This window comes from Coptis chinensis, chromosome 1 (assembly GCF_015680905.1).
Source record: "Coptis chinensis isolate HL-2020 chromosome 1, ASM1568090v1, whole genome shotgun sequence".
In the NCBI taxonomy this organism is placed as follows: Eukaryota; Viridiplantae; Streptophyta; class Magnoliopsida; order Ranunculales; family Ranunculaceae; genus Coptis; species Coptis chinensis.
This window is the reverse complement of record NC_141456.1, coordinates 41412726-41417933: the sequence shown is the minus strand read 5'-3', so window position 1 is coordinate 41417933 and position 5208 is coordinate 41412726.

Below are 5208 nucleotides of genomic sequence, written 5' to 3'. Positions count from 1 at the left end.
CTGCCTCGATCATAAAATTGACGCGCAACTGCTTTGGCATATGTTGCCTCGATGTTGGGCAACAGCGAGTCACGTTCCATCCCTATAGAATTCCATGAGAAATCTTGCATTCAGGTCCCAGTTACAACATTTTGTGTTATTCCAGCCATTACTCTAAGTTGGATGGATCCATATAAGTCCTACCTCAAAGACAGGACACTCCCAAAGGATAAGAATGTAGCAAGGCGTCTGCTTGCAAAGATACACCCTCGTTGGTGACAATCTGTACAAGAAATCCTTTCTGGAACCTCATCTCAAATGTCTCTCCCCAGACCTCGCTGAATAGGTTATGCGAGAAGTTCATGAAGGAATTTGTGGCAACCATGCTGGGGGCAGAACACTAGCTCTCAAGATCCTAATGCAAGGGTACTTTTAGCCTTATATGCAAAAGGATACACAGGTTTTTGCCCGCAAATGTGAAAAGTGTCAACGATATACTCCACTATTCCATGCTCCAGCAACATAACTGTACCCATTGGCCAGCCCATGGCTATTTGCACAGTGGGTAACTGACATTATAGGACCTCTACCACCTGCTCTTGGCAATGTCAGATTCTTACTGGTTACAACGGATTACTTCACAAAGTGGATAGAAGCAATTCCTCTTGTCTTCATACGAGAACAGGACATTAGAAAATTCATTTGGAACAACATTGTCTGTAGGTTTAGCATACCTAAAGTTATCATCTCAGATAATGGGTAGTAGTTCGCCAGAGGATTGGTCGTTGAACTTTGTGAGGAGTTTCACATTACTCATCTGTTCTAAACTCCAAGGTATCCACAAGGCAATGGCCAAGCTGAAGCCTCTAACAAGGTCATCTTGGATAACATGAAGCATAAATTAGATGACCCGAAAGGTTTATGGGTCGAGGAACTACCTATGGTCCTATGGGCATACTGAACTACACCCAAACGGTCAACTAGTGAGTCCCCATTTTCACTGACTTATGGAATTGAAGCTGTCATACCTCCAGAACTGGTAGCTCCCACTCAGAAGCCAGATGTTGTGCACACGCTAGAAAATGAGGAGTTGTTATGGTGAGAAATGGATCTCCTAGATGAAAAGCGAGAAGGTGCCGCACTTCGCTTAGCTTAGCACCAACAGATTCTGAAGAAATCATACGACAAGAGAGTCCAGATTTGATCTTTCAAATCTGGAGATCTGGTTTTGTGCAAGATCCCAGAGCCCAATGGCAAGCTTGGGCTCAACTGGGAAGGACCATACATCATCGACAAGGTTGGTCGAACTGGTTTTTATTATCTATGCCCTGTTGAAAGGGACGTTCTTGTCAAACCATGAAATCCACAGCACCTTCGCAAATACTATCAGTAAATTGTTATTGTATGTTTTTATACGCATTGTTTACTCCTCTCCATGTCATCAATAAAGTTCTCCACATTGACATCAAATTTATTCCTTGCATTAGTTCTTTATTTATGATCCACAATGGACTAAGCCTTTAGGGAATTATCTTCTTACTATCTATTCAAGAATATTGTATGCCAATTTGCTTTAGAACTAGTGATACTGAGTATGGGAAAGTTGAACTGTATGCCAGATCCTTTCTCATTTCTACGCAGTTGGAACTGTACGCCAGTTCTTCCAAACTGCAATTATCCTCGATAGGTTAAGCCTTTAGGGAATCGGACCACACTAACTGTTCAGTAAACTGTATGCCAGTTTGACTTATAGCAAGAGATAGTGTTCTTGAGAGCCTGAATAGTTCCTAGCCTCTCGAAACATCAACATAGGAGTTGCTAGGAAAATATGGGTTGGATCCAGATCCTAGCAAGCAAATCATGGGCCTGGAACTGTATCGACATGATAGTGTTGAGGAAGACTCCCCCACTGCTGTTCTGGCGATACCCTATTTATTTTTTAAATAAATAGGACTTATCGTTATTAAACACAGTGTTGTGCTCATGGCACCAAGTTACTTTCGCAAAGACATATGACTCTATTGTGATCAAACTCCTAATTACAATTAACATGAATGGCTTCCATGATATCTTGATCAAATTCTGGTCATGCCGCATTTTTAATCTATTTAGCCTACTAGGGTCACCTATTGTTGTTCCAAATGAACTTTGGGGGCATCAGGGGTAGAGTATGCATTGTAACATATGTTATATAACATAAAATGCTTCTATTGTATACATTAACTTTGAAAAGCTACATAGCTCAGTAAGTAAATAGTATGCATGCATAAAATAGAAGAGTTGTAGAGCTTAGTAAGTAAATTGTATGTGAGCTACATAGCTCAATATTACATACCCATAGAATAATTATTTAAAAATAATTGTTTATGTGAATCATCAACTGTAAAGCTTATGAAGTAGGGGTAAAATCAAACTTTGGTTCACCATCAGTGTTTGCTGCTGCACCATTGTTAAGAACTCTTGTTTCACTCTCAAGAACAGACTGTGTGGTTTGATTAGCTAGAACGGTTGAAAGCTGAATAGAACACTCACCTGAAGTTGGAACTAGTAGAAAAGGAAGTTGAATTGGAGGCATGTCGTCATCGGTGTCTTCTTTAGAAGATGAGGAGGCATCAAGTATAAGTTCAGTTTGAATAGCAAAGATACTGGTGTCTAGATCAGGAAACAAGACAAAAAGGTTGGTTACCCGCCCTTGATTATCCAACTTAGAAATGTACCCAATAGCCTCAATAGCCTCCTCGAACATAACTTGTTTGGCCGCATTGAAGGACTCTTCAGAAACATCCAGTACTCTCAGAGCAAAACGAATGCCATTTTCAGCTGATCTTTTCTTCACCTCTTGCACTACCTTGGAATAGAACTCGGAGGTTTCAGCCAGGAGGTCATCAGCCTTCTTATCAAAACGAAGACGTTTCTCTTTCAGAGCTCTCTTATAGCCTAACATGACTTCATTTGCATGGGCAATGGCTTGACCAAGGGTTCTCATCTTGGTGTTCCTACGGTGAAGTTCCCCTTGGACCTGGTCATGCTTTGCTTGCAAGGTGGTGAAATGGGAGCGCAGTTCCAAGAACTTCACCTTCCAAGTAGTAGCATCAGCAGCTCCTTTCTTGGCTTTTTCCAGAGATCCCCGAAAGTCGGAGATCATATCTCTCATGTTTTTGAAACCAGTATCAGATTTCTTCTCTGTGGCCAAGAGCTGTTCAACTTGGATCTGCAGCTCCTTAGCTCTTTTCTCAGTAGCCTCTTTTGCCCAGATCAGCTCACCAGTAGCCATGTCATTAGTGGTTGTACCGGCTAAGGCCGTGAAGATGGGTTCTTTCATGGCTAAAAAGTTATTCACTAATTGGAAAAGGATACAGAGTGTGTAAGTGACACAATGAGAGAAATAGAACATTGAACAGAGAGGGAAAGTTTTACCTTAGCAAGATGAACAGTAGATCGATGAAAGGACAGGTCTAGGCTCCCAGCCATGCTGGCCTCAGCCTTGTCAACAGGAAGTCATGCAGCTTCCAGAACTCTGAATGCAATGTCAACATCGTTAACAGAATGCTTGTTGGTAACAGGTAGTTCATCAGTTCATCCCTAATGCCTCATCTTCACGATCATCTCTCTTTCAGGGGAATCTGGAGATCTTGGCGAAAAGGGAATGTCATCACTCCCTGAATCGAGGAGGAGGGAAAGCCGATTCAGCAGTTGTTTCAGCGATACCCTTCCCCTTGCGATTATCAGGGAGGGAAGGGTCAACAGTCAGAAAGACATTATCTCCAGTTTGTTCAGAACCTGTAGAAGGATCTGAAACTGGTAGGGGTGCAGCTACATTCTTACAAGACTTAACAGGTGGGGGAATACTACCAAGAACCTTAAAAGGTGTTTCTTCATTCACGGTGAGAGGAAAAAATTTCATTTTCTTACCGGATGGGGAAACATCAGAATCAGAATCAGCTCTCTTTAATTTGGAATGGGTAGATGCACACATTTCCCTTTAAAAATTACTAGCCACTAGAAACTCATGAGGTAGTTCAGGGCCCCTCCCGCCAGTGATCACACAATCATCGCTGACAGCAGGCTCCTAAACTAAGCCCGATGTTGTAGCATCACTAGAGACGGCCACAAAACTCTTCTCCTTGTGGTTTCCTCTTCTTCTAGTAATTAAAGAGGACTCATCCTGAACTGGGGGAAGAAGAAGTCCAGCATCCTGATCCACCGGAGGAGGGAGTGTTGTGCGCCCAAAATTCACAGTATTTTTCCTAAAAGGGGAAAAGTCGGGGGCAAGTTGTAGCAATTCTTCAGCCGACATGTTGATATATTCAAAAAGATGGGTGGGATCAAGAACTATCACTCAAGGCATCCTTTGTTCCTTGGGGATATTCTTGATAAAGTCCACCGTAACATCATAAGTTGCAGACAATTAATTCCAGGGGGAAGAGTCATCTGAGGAAAAATAGCAAAGAAACTCAATTGAAAGGCTCTCATAGTGATTGCAAAATTCATAAGAAAAGAGACTTACTGGTTAGAGCATTAGTGTGTTTTCTGGAAACAAGAATTCCCACAGGCTCACCATCATTATCAGAAGGACGAGCGTCCCAGGCATCACCCAACACATGAAGGTGGTGATTAGCCCAGCCTTCGTCACTCTACTTCCCCTCGAAAAAGATAATCGGAGAGTTCTTGTCTCTGATTATGAGATAGTAGTAGGATTGGTCTCGAATACGCAGGACCTCATAAAAGTACCCAAACACCAGCGGTTCAGAACGAACCAATGCCTCTTAGCAAGAAGGGCAGAGTACATGACAATTCTGTACAACAGAGGTGTTGCCTGACCAAGAGCAAGATTGAAGTGAATCAGACACTCTCTCAGCAATGGGTGGAGCGGAAGAGTGAGTCCGGCCCTAAGCTGACCAATGGTGATGAGCGCCACCTCCTTGCAAGCCAACTCATCAGATAACCTCCCCCACTCCAGGCCAATATCTTCAGGGATGTTAAATTTCTCGCAGATCAGTTCTAGGGAGGAAAGATCTCCGAAGTTTACAAGTGACCAGTTGGGATTTATGATCGAAAAAGAGGAAAAGTTTCAAATTTTGGTTAAACCCTAACGGGAGATCAAAAGGTTCAGTATGCAAAAAAAGGTGGCATAAGAGATAATGAGAATTCTCTCACCATATCCTTTATATACATATAAGATGGATGGTTAGGATGAGCCCAAACGGTGTGTCTTTTCGGGATGGAACT